Consider the following 17,489-nt stretch of genomic DNA (forward strand, 5'->3'; position numbering starts at 1 on the left):
TATTTTCTGATTTTCCAATTAAGCGTTTGGTTCTTCCTTCAATTCCCGTTTCTTATTGCCTATTTCTCCCATTTTTCCCGTCATTCTTGCCCGTGCCAATAAGTCATATCTTTTGATTTTATCTCCCTCTCTTGCTAATCATGCTAGTATACTTGTCATTAGTATTTCCGTTTCTTTTTCCATTTCCCTTTCCTCTTTTTCTTTCTTTCTTTCCCTTCCCCTTTCTCCCTTTTCTCTTTTCCCACTCTTTTTTACTTTTCCCGGTGAAATCCGCCCGTAACGCCACTTCCAATAAATTACCCCAAACTGAAGCAGTTATAATGCCGAACAAGTAAGTTTGCATAATCAATACTCAATGCAGTGGCGTACCTAGGATTTTCCACAGGGGGGGCAAAACTGTCCGCCAAAAAATTAGACAAGCAAAAAAAAAAAAAAAAAAAAAAAGGTCTTCGATCACAAATAAAGGATTTCGAACCAGAAAAAAATTGACAAGCAAAAAAAAAAAAAAAAAAAAAAAAAAAAAAAAAAAAAAGTCTTCAAGCTCGTCAGGGGGGCAAAAAAGGTTTTTCAAGCCCGTCAGGGGGGGGGGGGGCAAAGATACGTTTTTGCATGGGTTGTGACTCATCAGGGGGGGGCAGTGTGCCCCCCTGCCCCCCCCCCCCCCGTAGGTACGCTTGTGACTCAATGTATTTGTATGTCTTAGAAAAAATGATATTTTGTTCAATGTAGAAAAGGGAAATTGTTTTTGCTTCATTTGATAGAAAGTCAAGGTCAATTTAGCCTAAAGGTGCTTACGTGTCAATGAAAGTAAATCGTGCACACGATGCAGAGTATAGTAGCGTAAAGACGTAGAGGGCGTGAGAGATGTGAACGTGAACAGATGTGAACCGTATTTCGGTGAATTATATTAGTTTATTACAGATTCTGAGAATGAAGTTTACATTACATAAAGGAGTCTTATAACCTATTAGGAGAAATTGACCTTTGAATGAGTACTTAAAACATTTTTTTGCATTAATTAATAAACCTTGATGGTGGTGATGTAGCTGGTATTTTATTTAAATTGTGCCAAAGCATGAGGGTGATTTTAGTTGTAGCTTATCAGCTCTCATAGGATTTGATAAAGACAAAACCATTTAGGACTATTGAGAATGGATGTTAATAATTTTGAAAGCAAATGATATAAGGCGATAATTTACATAGAATAAGCCCTATTTTACTGCTCACAGACTCATGAATAATCATAAGTCATCAAAGGTAATGAATTATTTTGAAGGACGTTTACATTTAATATTTAGATAAAAGGAACTATTTCTGCATGTTAAGGTGACAGGTGCCCTATTACCGTGCGGAAACGACTACGGGTATATAATCAAGCATAGGATTCTTACTAAGTACCTGTACCCCAACAAACTATATATTTTTGGAAAGCTTATGAGCTGATCTACACAAAAATTTGCACTGTGGCATATTAGCTTTAGGCATAAGCAAAATATGGTCATTCAAAGTCATGACTTTAAAAATCAAGATTTTTCTCTATATGAACTTTCTATGGTTATAACTTCACAACATAGAGTGTAATTTAAGTTTTGATGGATTAATTTAATTCTCTGACTTCTTTGTGATGAATTTATGATGGATTTAAGAAATATTCAGAGTAGAATTGTAAAAATTATGGATTAAACAAGCAGTCAGATAATGAGAAATTCAGAATGGACTTTTATACACAACTCCACCTGTGGGGGTACCATGCACAAAAACTATCATTATTTTGTTGTACTCTTCAAGATACACAATTCTACAAAATTTCATGCAAATCCAATGATTAGAACTCAAGTTATTACATTTTTCATTTAAAAAACCCTCAATTTTGTATAATATCACGATAAAGAAAGGGCTATAATACTAATAATAACGGAAATTTGTAACGTGCCATGTCTGTCACATAGTGTATGTAACTTGAAGTCGCTGCCATATTGTGCAATACAGTAGCTCTCCCTATTTGGCCAACAGAGGGTGGTAGTCCACTTTGCTACATGGAATATCTGGGGCTTCAGCCAAAAAAAATCTGGGGAATTTCTGATTTTTTTTAAAGGCAGTATCAAAGGTTTTGGGGACAGATTTAATCACTTCCGGTGTGTAAAATACTACTTCCGGTTTGAGAATTTTATGAAAATATGTTTTAACCCCCCTCTTATTAAAAAAAGAGGTAGAATATTGAGATAAAACAAGTTGCATGATGAAGTACACACATGAAACTAGCAAAGGAGACAAAAAAATTGAAATCATTAAAAAAAAAAATTTTTAGGGCACCTGTCACCTTAAGAGTACACAAATAATTAGTCAATGAAGACTTGATTTCAGTATGAACAAATTTATTTCTAAAGGATAATATAGGAAGGAGTTATGATAAGGTGTTACATATAAACATAATTCAGTTTACTACATAAAATAGCTGTCATAAAGAGCAAGGCATGGATGTTGAACAATAATTAGATTTAGTTAATGAAATCGTACATAAATTGAGTCAAATGTTTTTGACAAAATAAGTATATTTTGCAGCATACTTATGATGTTTTCATTTCCTTTTTCGATTATGCAGATTGAATAAGATGTATCTATACAGTTATTGGTACTTCTAAAGGCGACCGCACACCTTACGACTGGTCTGCGACCCGATTTTGGAACAAATCGCTTTTGCTCATTTTCTGAAGATGTGAATGGAACATATCATTTTATTTGAGGTTAAAATTAATTGAAATATTAATATTATAGCCATTTTGAAAGATTACAAGCCCTTACTTTGGAGTAAAGTCCAAATTAGTTTCAAATAGTAGCCAATCGTACGACTGCTATGACGTCATTACGACTAGATATTAAATTCGCTTTTATTCTAAGAAGGATGATAGTATACTAGTCACAAATTTGATCATAGGTATTGGTAAGATGATTTAGAACATTACAGAGTAAGATATTCCAAGTCTCAGTATTAGCATCAAATTCCACTACATTTTATTTTAAAATCGGGTCGCAGACCAGTCGTAAGGTGTGCGGTCGCCTAAACTTCCAGGCTTGAAAATTTCCTTTCTGTGGTGATCCAGTAACAAATACTCTACAAATTTGCAGTTTTTATAAAATATATGTACAGACAAAAGAGCAGGAAAAGAAACAAATCTACTAGCAAAATGATGATCTGTTAAGAACCAAACCGCAAAACAAAATAGTAAGTATACAGCAACTGAATTCTCCATGTAAGTCCTAAATACAAAATACAAAAGCACTATATCTATGGTGAAAAAAAATATATATATGACATAAAACGCTTACAATAAGAAAAAAAATACCAGAGTTGTTAAAAAACAATATTAATATGGCAAGTCATTACTGTATTATATTGCTGTTTGGGGCGGGGGTGGGACGCAAACCCAAATCCTTGACCACTAAACCCAGGACCCAATCCTGTTACATTCAGAAAACTGAAATTGATGATTGCACAAACATGAATATCCATAACATTATGGATTTATACAGGTAAAATATCAGTTACAGACTCAATTTTTCATGTCTTTCTTTCACCAAAATTACCACAAGAATATATATTGGATATACAAGTTTTATCAATGAAACTGTAAGAGATATTCTAATTAGAAACGGTTGACTTGAGAACTTGGGTGCAATGTTCACTTCCAAACATTGTCACCAACAGGAGATACATACCAGTGATGCCCTGGAATAGATTCTTTTTAATTTACAATAAGAAGTCCTGTAAATTGCATGAAAACCATATACAACATGAATCATTACATGTGACAGGACCCTTGCATAAAATTTGAAACGTTTGTTTTGCAGAGGGTTTATTCTTGTACTAGTATACTTTTGGGCATTAATCAATAATAAAGGGGAGCTAAAAAAGAAAGAGAAAAAATATTTCCAAGAAACAGGTGCAAAAATAGCTTCTATGAATCAAAGTAATTGTAAAGCAAACCAAGTGGTCTTTATACTTTTAAAATTCTTCAAAATAATAAAGAAGGAAAAAATTATGGCATAATATGTATATGGTGTAAAAAACTTTTTCATAAAACTGTAAAAAAAATATGAAAGACAAAAGCCATATTATATCTATGGTTTCAATGGCATACCCTGCACAACCTGTTTAACTCCTACAATAAGAAAGACCAAAAATGTGGATGACAAAGATGACATACCCAAGGTGTAAGACAATATTACCCAAAATTCTTTTTACCTTGGGGGCAGAGTGGATCTCTGCTTATTTCCATAAAAATGTTTTGAAGAACACGCAAAATAAGGCAAAGTATAAAGCAAATCAATACTCCATAAAACTCCTACAATACAAAAGACATAAGCTTGACGCTAAGGTAAATATATATCACCTAAAATGCTTTACCTTGGATCTCTGCTTAATCAAAAAAAAAAAGGTTTGAAGAACAAGCAAAATAAAGCAAAGTATAAAGCAAATCAATACTACATAAAACTACAATACAAAAGATTTACGGTAAGGTAAATATATATGACATGAAATGCTTTACCTTGCATGCAGAGTGGATTTCTGCTTATGTCCATAAAATGTTTTTAAGAACAAGCAAAATAAAGCAAAGTAAAAAGCAAATCATTACTACATAAAACTCCTACAATACAAAAGACATAAGCTTGACGCTAAGGTAAATATATATCACCTAAAATGCTTTACCTTGGATCTCTGCTTATTTCCAAAAAAAAAGGTTTGAAGAACAAGCAAAATAAAGCAAAGTACAAAGCAAATCAATACTACATAAAACTACAATACAAAAGATTTACGGTAAGGTAAATATATATGACATAAAAAAAGTGTTAAGCGATATAAAAGCAAGTATGATGGTATTTCTCAGGTCTACACACCTAATGATATTGTACTAATATTCAACTAGAATATTTTTTTACATTTCACAAAATCTTTCAGTAAATAATGTTCATTATATCCTTATAGTATCTCATTAAAATTTGTAATATAAGATTTTCTTGGTAACAAACCTCGGGCAGTCATTTTCAGATTAAAAAAAATAGTACCCATGTCTGCTCATCCATTTATCTGCACATGATTCAGGGATTTTGATAAGTAAGGCAGGATTTTCAGGCTATCATATGAAATGCCCAATATTCATTAATTTGCCACAATTTTCAGTCAATTTCTTAATAAATATCTGTCCTCCTGTCTTTGAAGCATGCATACAGCTCTTGCAATTATCAAGTGCACATACCCAGGGAAGAATGATATCCTTCATTATACAGCCTTGTCACAGTTTCAAGTGAATTAATCCACTGGAAATTGTCATTGGTGCCGTTCAGCTCCTCAAGTTGTAGACGAAGTTTTGACTTCCATGATGCATGGCTACGTTCAGCCTGTAAAATGAAAACAAGAATTATTACAATTCATTTTGTTGCAATAATAGGAAGAAATGTGAAACATTGTTGCCTGATTTCTGACAGGTGGTTTTTAAAACCAAATTTTGGTGTCAAAAGTTGCACAAGACTTGACAGTAAAAAATCATCAAGTAACACGGTAAAACATTTTGCACAGCAGATTTATCACGTCAATTGAAATATAATTGTAAATATACAAGGTTGGTTAGGAAAATAAATGGATTGAATTGAAAATAAAGTATGAAAATATTTGCTTGAGAATACATGTACTCTTTCACCCCATACACGTAAATACGTCATGATATGACATATACATGTACCTGTATTGTCCCTAAAAGCTTTGAAAGGTGTAATCTCTTTCTGGCTCATGTATCAATATTGCTTGTGTGCATTCTATTCTTTTTTTTAAACACATGATGAAATATCTTCTTTCATGCAATTCTAATTCTCCTCATATCAAAACTAATAGTTTAGAAACTAAAATGTTTTTGTTTCTATTTTACACCTGTTTCCTTTAGTAGAATTACAAGAAATTTGTGATTTTTAAGTATATCATAAAGTTAAACATCATGAAGGCAAGAATCCAATTATTATCAAATTTTCTAAATAAACATGGATTGCTGGTGCCCTGACATACCAAACAAAAAACAGAACTTTAATTATAGGATATTCTTACTTTTCCTTGTGATTCTGGTTTGTAAGGTGCACTGAGGATTATTCGCACACCAAGTCGACTCATGAGCAGTCGAACAGCACCCTTAAATTCCGTCCCTCTGTCTGCTTGTAAGATTTTGGGGGGTCCAAATACATCATATACATTTCCAAGAACACCAGCTACCTCTTCTGAAGTCTTCGATTTAAGTGCCTTCAGGAACAAGTACCTGCTAAAGACATCAATCACACTCAAAATATAATTGTAATCACCCTCTCCACCTACGCTCCTCATGTCCACCAAGTCCACTTGATTCCTTTCCATTACGCTGCACGCCCCTACAGGAATTAGTGGTGCACAGTTTTGGAATTGGGGCTTGTTCTTCTGGACCGATGGTTTCTTGTTCAACCACTTTTGGATCCCGCTCTTATGTAGACCAACAAACACCTTTTGAATTCTCTTTGTCAGTTTGAGTGCGCCATCTCCTATAGTTTCACGATAGAAGCTTTCCAATATCTCATCAATTTCATTTGTCCTGATGATGATTCTGTATGCATCATTAGTGGGAAAAACCAGTCGATCTTCCAAGTTTCTTGTAACTGGGTTGTAAATCTTCTGTATCCGTACACCTGGCCATTTTCGCAGAAATCTACTCACTCTGTGCCATTTCTGGTTTTCTTCCTTAGCAGTCTTCGTCGCCCCGTGATGTCCACTACTCAATGCATCAAACACCAGCTTGTAGGTCTCTGGATCCATCGCTGATGGGCGCCTTGACCTTTTGATGATTTTGACCTTTAATTACAAGGAAAAAAAGAAATGTAAAACATAGCGTATGTTGGAAACGAACTACTGTAAAACTGGGTGACATTGAACCTATTCTTATAATTATTCCTTACGAGATGTACCAGATGGTTTGATACAAATTCATGTTCATTATAATTTGGAATTGACTCTTTCATGGTACATGTTTGTAGGGGCAAGTTGCTGGAAACTGCTGTTGGGAATTTTTTTTGAGGTTCAAAATCACCTTTGGACCGGAGTCAGATTATGATCAGCTTTTTTAAAGGCTGTTATTTAAAAATCCTATTCCCAAAAGTCTTTCTTTGTGTTTTTTTAATAATATAAAAAATATATGGCAACAAACAAATTGACATTATATGCTGGTATCGTGTCTTCCAAGGTTATTAGTACATTTCACCACTTACATGTAACCTTGCTGGCAATGTTGGCTGTCCCCTCCCTGTTCAAGACCACGCCATGTTACGTTTATATATCAACTGCCAACTAATACTTAAATCTTTGTGAAACACCCCCTGAAGAAACCCGTCTTTGTAGTCTAACCTGGCTTTAATAGGCTTTCAAGTGTGATACCCGTGCTTATGATGTAACCTGTCCTTATAGCTTAACCTCCTTTAAAGAGTTAGCTGCTTAAAAGAATAATCTTGCTTTCAGGTGTAAACTGGCTTTTAAAATGAATGCTGATCTTATCTGGGAGAGCTAGCAGTAAAAAAAGACATCACTTAACTGGTTGGATCATGCCGAGAGGACGCGCACTACTGCGTACGTGATGTACGACTAATATTAAAATCTTTGTGAAACACCCCCTGAAGAAACCCGTCTTTGTAGTCTAACCTGGCTTTAATACGCTTTCAAGTGTGATACCCGTGCTTATGATGTAACCTGTCCTTATAGCTTAACCTCCTGTAAAGAGTTTAGCTGCTTAAAAGAATAATCTTGCTTTCAGGTGTAAACTGGCTTTTAAAATGAATGCTGATCTTATCTGGGAGAGCTAGCAGTAAAAAAAGACATCACTGAACTGGTTGGATCATGCCGAGAGGACGCGCACTACTGCATACGTGATGTACGACTAATATTAAAATCTTTGTGAAACACCCCCTGAAGAAACCCGTCTTTGTAGTCTAACCTGGCTTTAATAGGCTTTCACGTGTGATACATGTGCTTATGATGTAACCTGTCCTTATAGCTTAACCTCCTTTAAAGAGTTAGCTGCGTAAAAGAATAATCTTGCTTTCAAGTGTAAACTGGCTTTTAAAATGTATGCTGATGTTATCTGGGAGAGCAAGCAGTAAAAAAAGACATCACTGAACTGGTTGGATCATGCCGAGAGGACGCGCACTACTGCATACGTGATGTACGACTAATATTAAAATCTTTGTGAAACACCCCCTGAAGAAACCCGTCTTTGTAGTCTAACCTGGCTTTAATAGGCTTTCACGTGTGATACATGTGCTTATGATGTAACCTGTCCTTATAGCTTAACCTCCTTTGAAGAGTTAGCTGCGTAAAAGAATAATCTTGCTTTCAAGTGTAAACTGGCTTTTAAAATGTATGCTGATGTTATCTGGGAGAGCAAGCAGTAAAAAAAGACATCACTGAACTGGTTGGATCATGCCAAGAGGACGCGCACTACTGCGTACGTGATGTACGACTAATACTTAAATCTTTGTGAAACACCCCCTGAAGAAACCCGTCTTTGTAGTCTAACCTGGCTTTAATAGGCTTTCAAGTGTGATACATGTGCTTATGATGTAACCTGTCCTTATAGCTTAACCTCCTTTAAAGAGTTAGCTGCTTAAAAGAATAATATTGCTTTCAGGTGTAAACTGGCTTTTAAAATGAATGCTGATCTTATCTGGGAGAGCGAGCAGTAAAAAAAGACATCACTGAACTGGTTGGATCATGCCGAGAGGACGCGCACTACTGCGTACGTGATGTACGACTAATATTAAAATCTTTGTGAAACACCCCCTGAAGAAACCCGTCTTTGTAGTCTAACCTGGCTTTAATAGGCTTTCACGTGTGATACATGTGCTTATGATGTAACCTGTCCTTATAGCTTAACCTCCTTTAAAGAGTTAGCTGCGTAAAAGAATAATCTTGCTTTCAAGTGTAAACTGGCTTTTAAAATGTATGCTGATGTTATCTGGGAGAGCAAGCAGTAAAAAAAGACATCACTGAACTGGTTGGATCATGCCGAGAGGACGCGCACTACTGCATACGTGATGTACGACTAATATTAAAATCTTTGTGAAACACCCCCTGAAGAAACCCGTCTTTGTAGTCTAACCTGGCTTTAATAGGCTTTCACGTGTGATACATGTGCTTATGATGTAACCTGTCCTTATAGCTTAACCTCCTTTGAAGAGTTAGCTGCGTAAAAGAATAATCTTGCTTTCAAGTGTAAACTGGCTTTTAAAATGTATGCTGATGTTATCTGGGAGAGCAAGCAGTAAAAAAAGACATCACTGAACTGGTTGGATCATGCCAAGAGGACGCGCACTACTGCGTACGTGATGTACGACTAATACTTAAATCTTTGTGAAACACCCCCTGAAGAAACCCGTCTTTGTAGTCTAACCTGGCTTTAATAGGCTTTCAAGTGTGATACATGTGCTTATGATGTAACCTGTCCTTATAGCTTAACCTCCTTTAAAGAGTTAGCTGCTTAAAAGAATAATATTGCTTTCAGGTGTAAACTGGCTTTTAAAATGAATGCTGATCTTATCTGGGAGAGCGAGCAGTAAAAAAAGACATCACTGAACTGGTTGGATCATGCCGAGAGGACGCGCACTACTGCGTACGTGATGTACGACTAATATTAAAATCTTTGTGAAACACCCCCTGAAGAAACCCGTCTTTGTAGTCTAACCTGGCTTTAATAGGCTTTCAAGTGTGATACCCGTGCTTATGATGTAACCTGTCCTTATAGCTTAACCTCCTTTAAAGAGTTAGCTGCTTAAAAGAATAATCTTGCTTTCAGGTGTAAACTGGCTTTTAAAATGAATGCTGATCTTATCTGGGAGAGCTAGCAGTAAAAAAAGACATCACTGAACTGGTTGGATCATGCCGAGAGGACGCGAACTGCTGCGTATGTGATGTACGACTAATATTAAAATCTTTGTGAAACACCCCCTGAAGAAACCCGTCTTTGTAGTCTAACCTGGCTTAAATAGGCTTTCAAGTGTGATACCCGTGCTTATGATGTAACCTGTCCTTATAGCTTAACCTCCTTTAAAGAGTTTAGCTGCTTAAAAGAATAATATTGCTTTCAGGTGTAAACTGGCTTTTAAAATGAATGCTGATCTTATCTGGGAGAGCTAGCAGTAAAAAAAGACATCACTGAACTGGTTGGATCATGCCGAGAGGACGCGCACTACTGCGTACGTGATGTACGACTAATATTAAAATCTTTGTGAAACACCCCCTGAAGAACCCCGTCTTTGTAGTCTAACCTGGCTTTAATAGGCTTTCAAGTGTGATACATGTGCTTATGATGTAACCTGTCCTTATAGCTTAACCTCCTTTAAAGAGTTAGCTGCTTAAAAGAATAATCTTGCTTTCAGGTGTAAACTGGCTTTTAAAATGAATGCTGATCTTATCTGGGAGAGCTAGCAGTAAAAAAGACATTACTGAACTGGTTGGATCATGCCAAGAGGACGCGCACTACTGCGTACGTGATGTACAACTAATATTTAAATCTTTGTGAAACACCCCCTGAAGAAACCTGTCTTTGTAGTCTAACCTGGCTTTAATAGGCTTTCAAGTGTGATACCCGTGCTTATGATGTAACCTGTCCTTATAGCTTAACCTCCTTTAAAGAGTTTAGCTGCTTAAAAGAATAATCTTGCTTTCAGGTGTAAGCTGGCTTTGAAAATGAATGCTGATCTTATCTGGGAGAGCAAGCAGTAAAAAAAGACATCACTGAACTGGTTGGATCATGCCAAGAGGACGCGCACTACTGCGTACGTGATGTACGACTAATACTTAAATCTTTGTGAAACACCCCCTGAAGAAACCCGTCTTTGTAGTCTAACCTGGCTTTAATAGGCTTTCAAGTGTGATACCCGTGCTTATGATGTAACCTGTCCTTATAGCTTAACCTCCTTTAAAGAGTTTAGCTGCTTAAAAGAATAATCTTGCTTTCAGGTGTAAACTGGCTTTTAAAATGAATGCTGATCTTATCTGGGAGAGCTAGCATTAAAAAAGACATCACTGAACTGGTTGGATCATGCCGAGAGGACGCGAACTGCTGCGTACGTGATGTACGACTAATATTAAAATCTTTGTGAAACACCCCCTGAAGAAACCCGTCTTTGTAGTCTAACCTGGCTTTAATAGGCTTTCACGTGTGATACATGTGCTTATGATGTAACCTGTCCTTATAGCTTAACCTCCTTTAAAGAGTTGGCTGCTTAAAAGAATAATCTTGCTTTCAGGTGTAAACTGGCTTTTAAAATGTATGCTGATCTTATCTGGGAGAGCAAGCAGTAAAAAAAGACATCACTGAACTGGTTGGATCATGCCAAGAGGACGCGCACTACTGCGTACGTGATGTACGACTAATACTTAAATCTTTGTGAAACACCCCCTGAAGAAACCCGTCTTTGTAGTCTAACCTGGCTTTAATAGGCTTTCAAGTGTGATACCCGTGCTTATGATGTAACCTGTCCTTATAGCTTAACCTCCTTTAAAGAGTTAGCTGCTTAAAAGAATAATCTTGCTTTCAGGTGTAAACTGGCTTTTAAAATGAATGCTGATCTTATCTGGGAGAGCTAGCAGTAAAAAAAGACATCACCGAACTGGTTGGATCATGCCGAGAGGACGCGCACTACTGCGTACGTAATGTACGACTAATATTAAAATCTTTGTGAAACACCCCCTGAAGAAACCCGTCTTTGTAGTCTAACCTGGCTTTAATAGGCTTTCAAGTGTGATACCCGTGCTTATGATGTAACCTGTCCTTATATCTTAACCTCCTTTAAAGAGTTTAGCTGCTTAAAAGAATAATCTTGCTTTCAGGTGTAAACTGGCTTTTAAAATGAATGCTGATCTTATCTGGGAGAGCTAGCAGTAAAAAAAGACATCACTGAACTGGTTGGATCATGCCGAGAGGACGCGCACTACTGCATACGTGATGTACGACTAATATTAAAATCTTTGTGAAACACCCCCTGAAGAAACCCGTCTTTGTAGTCTAACCTGGCTTTAATAGGCTTTCACGTGTGATACATGTGCTTATGATGTAACCTGTCCTTATAGCTTAACCTCCTTTAAAGAGTTAGCTGCGTAAAAGAATAATCTTGCTTTCAAGTGTAAACTGGCTTTTAAAATGTATGCTGATGTTATCTGGGAGAGCAAGCAGTAAAAAAAGACATCACTGATCTGGTTGGATCATGCCGAGAGGACGCGCACTACTGCATACGTGATGTACGACTAATATTAAAATCTTTGTGAAACACCCCCTGAAGAAACCCGTCTTTGTAGTCTAACCTGGCTTTAATAGGCTTTCAAGTGTGATACATGTGCTTATGATGTAACCTGTCCTTATAGCTTAACCTCCTTTAAAGAGTTAGCTGCTTAAAAGAATAATATTGCTTTCAGGTGTAAACTGGCTTTTAAAATGAATGCTGATCTTATCTGGGAGAGCGAGCAGTAAAAAAAGACATCACTGAACTGGTTGGATCATGCCGAGAGGACGCGCACTACTGCGTACGTGATGTACGACTAATATTAAAATCTTTGTGAAACACCCCCTGAAGAAACCCGTCTTTGTAGTCTAACCTGGCTTTAATAGGCTTTCAAGTGTGATACCCGTGCTTATGATGTAACCTGTCCTTATAGCTTAACCTCCTTTAAAGAGTTAGCTGCTTAAAAGAATAATCTTGCTTTCAGGTGTAAACTGGCTTTTAAAATGAATGCTGATCTTATCTGGGAGAGCTAGCAGTAAAAAAAGACATCACTGAACTGGTTGGATCATGCCGAGAGGACGCGAACTGCTGCGTACGTGATGTACGACTAATATTAAAATCTTTGTGAAACACCCCCTGAAGAAACCCGTCTTTGTAGTCTAACCTGGCTTTAATAGGCTTTCAAGTGTGATACCCGTGCTTATGATGTAACCTGTCCTTATAGCTTAACCTCCTTTAAAGAGTTTAGCTGCTTAAAAGAATAATATTGCTTTCAGGTGTAAACTGGCTTTTAAAATGAATGCTGATCTTATCTGGGAGAGCTAGCAGTAAAAAAAGACATCACTGAACTGGTTGGATCATGCCGAGAGGACGCGCACTACTGCGTACGTGATGTACGACTAATATTAAAATCTTTGTGAAACACCCCCTGAAGAACCCCGTCTTTGTAGTCTAACCTGGCTTTAATAGGCTTTCAAGTGTGATACATGTGCTTATGATGTAACCTGTCCTTATAGCTTAACCTCCTTTAAAGAGTTAGCTGCTTAAAAGAATAATCTTGCTTTCAGGTGTAAACTGGCTTTTAAAATGAATGCTGATCTTATCTGGGAGAGCTAACAGTAAAAAAGACATTACTGAACTGGTTGGATCATGCCAAGAGGACGCGCACTACTGCGTACGTGATGTACAACTAATATTTAAATCTTTGTTAAACACCCCCTGAAGAAACCCGTCTTTGTAGTCTAACCTGGCTTTAATAGGCTTTCACGTTGATACCTGTGCTTATGATGTAACCTGTCCTTATAGCTTACCTCCTTTAAAGAGTTAGCTGCTTAAAAGAATTATCTTGCTTTCAGGTGTAAACTGGCCTTTAAAATGAATACTGATCTTATCTGGGAGAGCTAGCAGTAAAAAAGACATCACTGAACTGGTTGGATCATGCCGAGAGGACGCGCACTACTGTGACGTGATGTACGACTAATACTTAAATCTTTGTGAAACACCCCCTGAAGAAACCCGTCTTTGTAGTCTAACCTGGCTTTAATAGGCTTTCAAGTGTGATACATGTGCTTATGATGTAACCTGTCCTTATAGCTTAACCTCCTTTAAAGAGTTTAGCTGCTTAAAAGAATAATCTTGCTTTCAGGTGTAAACTGGCTTTTAAAATGAATGCTGATCTTATCTGGGAGAGCTAGCAGTAAAAAAGACATCACTGAACTGGTTGGATCATGCCAAGAGGACGCGCACTACTGCGTATGTGATGTACAACTAATATTTAAATCTTTGTTAAACACCCCCTGAAGAAACCCGTCTTTGTAGTCTAACCTGGCTTTAATAGGCTTTCACGTGTGATACATGTGCTTATGATGTAACCTGTCCTTATATCTTAACCTTCTTTAAAGAGTTTAGCTGCTTAAAAGAATAATCTTGCTTTCAAGTGTAAACTGGCTTTTAAAATGTATGCTGATCTTATCTGGGAGAGCAAGCAGTAAAAAAAGACATCACTGAACTGGTTGGATCATGCCAAGAGGACGCGCACTACTGCGTACGTGATGTACGACTAATACTTAAATCTTTGTGAAACACCCCCTGAAGAAACCCGTCTTTGTAGTCTAACCTGGCTTTAATAGGCTTTCAAGTGTGATACCCGTGCTTATGATGTAACCTGTCCTTATAGCTTAACCTCCTTTAAAGAGTTAGCTGCTTAAAAGAATAATCTTGCTTTCAGGTGTAAACTGGCTTTTAAAATGAATGCTGATCTTATCTGGGAGAGCTAGCAGTAAAAAAAGACATCACTAAACTGGTTGGATCATGCCGAGAGGACGCGCACTACTGCGTACGTGATGTACGACTAATATTAAAATCTTTGTGAAACACCCCCTGAAGAAACCCGTCTTTGTAGTCTAACCTGGCTTTAATAGGCTTTCAAGTGTGATACCCGTGCTTATGATGTAACCTGTCCTTATATCTTAACCTCCTTTAAAGAGTTTAGCTGCTTAAAAGAATAATCTTGCTTTCAGGTGTAAACTGGCTTTTAAAATGAATGCTGATCTTATCTGGGAGAGCTAGCAGTAAAAAAAGACATCACTGAACTGGTTGGATCATGCCGAGAGGACGCGCACTACTGCATACGTGATGTACGACTAATATTAAAATCTTTGTGAAACACCCCCTGAAGAAACCCGTCTTTGTAGTCTAACCTGGCTTTAATAGGCTTTCACGTGTGATACATGTGCTTATGATGTAACCTGTCCTTATAGCTTAACCTCCTTTAAAGAGTTAGCTGCGTAAAAGAATAATCTTGCTTTCAAGTGTAAACTGGCTTTTAAAATGTATGCTGATGTTATCTGGGAGAGCAAGCAGTAAAAAAAGACATCACTGATCTGGTTGGATCATGCCGAGAGGACGCGCACTACTGCATACGTGATGTACGACTAATATTAAAATCTTTGTGAAACACCCCCTGAAGAAACCCGTCTTTGTAGTCTAACCTGGCTTTAATAGGCTTTCACGTGTGATACATGTGCTTATGATGTAACCTGTCCTTATAGCTTAACCTCCTTTGAAGAGTTAGCTGCGTAAAAGAATAATCTTGCTTTCAAGTGTAAACTGGCTTTTAAAATGTATGCTGATGTTATCTGGGAGAGCAAGCAGTAAAAAAAGACATCACTGAACTGGTTGGATCATGCCAAGAGGACGCGCACTACTGCGTACGTGATGTACGACTAATACTTAAATCTTTGTGAAACACCCCCTGAAGAAACCCGTCTTTGTAGTCTAACCTGGCTTTAATAGGCTTTCAAGTGTGATACCCGTGCTTATGATGTAACCTGTCCTTATAGCTTAACCTCCTTTAAAGAGTTTAGCTGCTTAAAAGAATAATCTTGCTTTCAGGTGTAAACTGGCTTTTAAAATGAATGCTGATCTTATCTGGGAGAGCGAGCAGTAAAAAAAGACATCACTGAACTGGTTGGATCATGCCGAGAGGACGCGCACTACTGCGTACGTGATGTACGACTAATATTAAAATCTTTGTGAAACACCCCCTGAAGAAACCCGTCTTTGTAGTCTAACCTGGCTTTAATAGGCTTTCAAGTGTGATACCCGTGCTTATGATGTAACCTGTCCTTATAGCTTAACCTCCTTTAAAGAGTTAGCTGCTTAAAAGAATAATCTTGCTTTCAGGTGTAAACTGGCTTTTAAAATGAATGCTGATCTTATCTGGGAGAGCTAGCAGTAAAAAAAGACATCACTGAACTGGTTGGATCATGCCGAGAGGACGCGAACTGCTGCGTACGTGATGTACGACTAATATTAAAATCTTTGTGAAACACCCCCTGAAGAAACCCGTCTTTGTAGTCTAACCTGGCTTTAATAGGCTTTCAAGTGTGATACATGTGCTTATGATGTAACCTGTCCTTATAGCTTAACCTCCTTTAAAGAGTTAGCTGCTTAAAAGAATAATATTGCTTTCAGGTGTAAACTGGCTTTTAAAATGAATGCTGATCTTATCTGGGAGAGCGAGCAGTAAAAAAAGACATCACTGAACTGGTTGGATCATGCCGAGAGGACGCGCACTACTGCGTACGTGATGTACGACTAATATTAAAATCTTTGTGAAACACCCCCTGAAGAAACCCGTCTTTGTAGTCTAACCTGGCTTTAATAGGCTTTCAAGTGTGATACCCGTGCTTATGATGTAACCTGTCCTTATAGCTTAACCTCCTTTAAAGAGTTAGCTGCTTAAAAGAATAATCTTGCTTTCAGGTGTAAACTGGCTTTTAAAATGAATGCTGATCTTATCTGGGAGAGCTAGCAGTAAAAAAAGACATCACTGAACTGGTTGGATCATGCCGAGAGGACGCGAACTGCTGCGTACGTGATGTACGACTAATATTAAAATCTTTGTGAAACACCCCCTGAAGAAACCCGTCTTTGTAGTCTAACCTGGCTTTAATAGGCTTTCAAGTGTGATACCCGTGCTTATGATGTAACCTGTCCTTATAGCTTAACCTCCTTTAAAGAGTTTAGCTGCTTAAAAGAATAATATTGCTTTCAGGTGTAAACTGGCTTTTAAAATGAATGCTGATCTTATCTGGGAGAGCTAGCAGTAAAAAAAGACATCACTGAACTGGTTGGATCATGCCGAGAGGACGCGCACTACTGCGTACGTGATGTACGACTAATATTAAAATCTTTGTGAAACACCCCCTGAAGAACCCCGTCTTTGTAGTCTAACCTGGCTTTAATAGGCTTTCAAGTGTGATACATGTGCTTATGATGTAACCTGTCCTTATAGCTTAACCTCCTTTAAAGAGTTAGCTGCTTAAAAGAATAATCTTGCTTTCAGGTGTAAACTGGCTTTTAAAATGAATGCTGATCTTATCTGGGAGAGCTAACAGTAAAAAAGACATTACTGAACTGGTTGGATCATGCCAAGAGGACGCGCACTACTGCGTACGTGATGTACAACTAATATTTAAATCTTTGTTAAACACCCCCTGAAGAAACCCGTCTTTGTAGTCTAACCTGGCTTTAATAGGCTTTCACGTTGATACCTGTGCTTATGATGTAACCTGTCCTTATAGCTTACCTCCTTTAAAGAGTTAGCTGCTTAAAAGAATTATCTTGCTTTCAGGTGTAAACTGGCCTTTAAAATGAATACTGATCTTATCTGGGAGAGCTAGCAGTAAAAAAGACATCACTGAACT

The 17,489-nt window shown here is 37.4% G+C and overlaps 1 long non-coding RNA gene across 1 annotated transcript; it reads right to left on the minus strand.

Annotated features, from left to right (window-relative positions):
• Nucleotides 1-2,358: 2,358 nt before the first annotated feature.
• On the minus strand, nucleotides 2,359-6,867 carry LOC135154712 (uncharacterized). The gene is made up of 3 exons (XR_010294083.1): nucleotides 6,095-6,867; nucleotides 3,065-5,397; nucleotides 2,359-2,638 (listed from the first exon to the last, which is right to left on the minus strand). It is a non-coding gene; the product is annotated as an uncharacterized LOC135154712 (long non-coding RNA).
• Nucleotides 6,868-17,489: the final 10,622 nt, after the last annotated feature.

Source organism: Lytechinus pictus, chromosome 7 (genome assembly GCF_037042905.1).
Source record: "Lytechinus pictus isolate F3 Inbred chromosome 7, Lp3.0, whole genome shotgun sequence".
Lineage (NCBI taxonomy): Eukaryota > Metazoa > Echinodermata > Echinoidea > Temnopleuroida > Toxopneustidae > Lytechinus > Lytechinus pictus.